Source organism: Gekko japonicus, unplaced genomic scaffold (assembly GCF_001447785.1).
Source record: "Gekko japonicus isolate JY-2015 unplaced genomic scaffold, Gekko_japonicus_V1.1 scaffold47, whole genome shotgun sequence".
In the NCBI taxonomy this organism is placed as follows: Eukaryota; Metazoa; Chordata; class Lepidosauria; order Squamata; family Gekkonidae; genus Gekko; species Gekko japonicus.
In genome coordinates this window covers 2,193,430-2,194,269 of record NW_015165235.1, presented here as the reverse complement: position 1 = coordinate 2,194,269, position 840 = coordinate 2,193,430, and positions in this window count along the sequence as shown.

Sequence of the window (840 nt, the reverse complement as noted above, 5' to 3'; positions counted from 1 at the left end):
TGAACTAGCTCACAGTTTTTTAGCCTCCGGCTCACACATTTTTGCCTTAGCTCAGGGAGGATGGCTCCAGAGCAAACTAATTTATACAGCAGCCAAATCACTCGCTCACAACTTTAATGCCAGTAGCTCACAAAGTAGAATTTTTGCTCACGAGACTCCACAGCTTAGAGGGAACATTGATGGCAACTAGAGGGTGATTTCTCAAGCTCCTCCAGTTTGCTCCTGGCACCTCAGTAGAGGCATCTGGAAGCAACAAGGGGGCTAGATGATGCCCATGACACTGAAGCTGCATTCAGATGCCAGTTTTAAGCACCGTTAAATTCACAACTGCGTGACCCCCAGCTTGCTATTGAGCTTGTGCATGACTGATCCCACCCACCCCAATTCCTCCTCTTTTCCTGCAGGAATCTTGGCTGGAGAATAAGTCTAGCTACAGAGGAAAGTATGAATACAAGTTGATGGATTACATGGAGTTTATTTATTTAAACAATATTGAAATTAGTCCCCCCTACTAATCCCGCTTGCGGGGAGGGCGGGATATAAATGCTAAAATAAAAATAAATAAAATAAAAATAAAACTGAGGTCCTCGGTCTGGTTTAGAATACTAATTAGTGGGGGGAGAGGGACAAAAGCTGGTTAACACATGGGCCTAGCCAGCTTTGTAAACATTCTAGAGTGATCTCTTTCTTGCATATGGTGACTGGTAGCTCAGTTTAAGAACCTTTCCAGCCTTTAATTAGTATTGATTGAATCTTGATGATGTAAAACTGGTTTTGGTGGTATAAATGAGCAAACACAAATTTATGATATGAAGACATCCAAAATGAAGTTTTATCCAG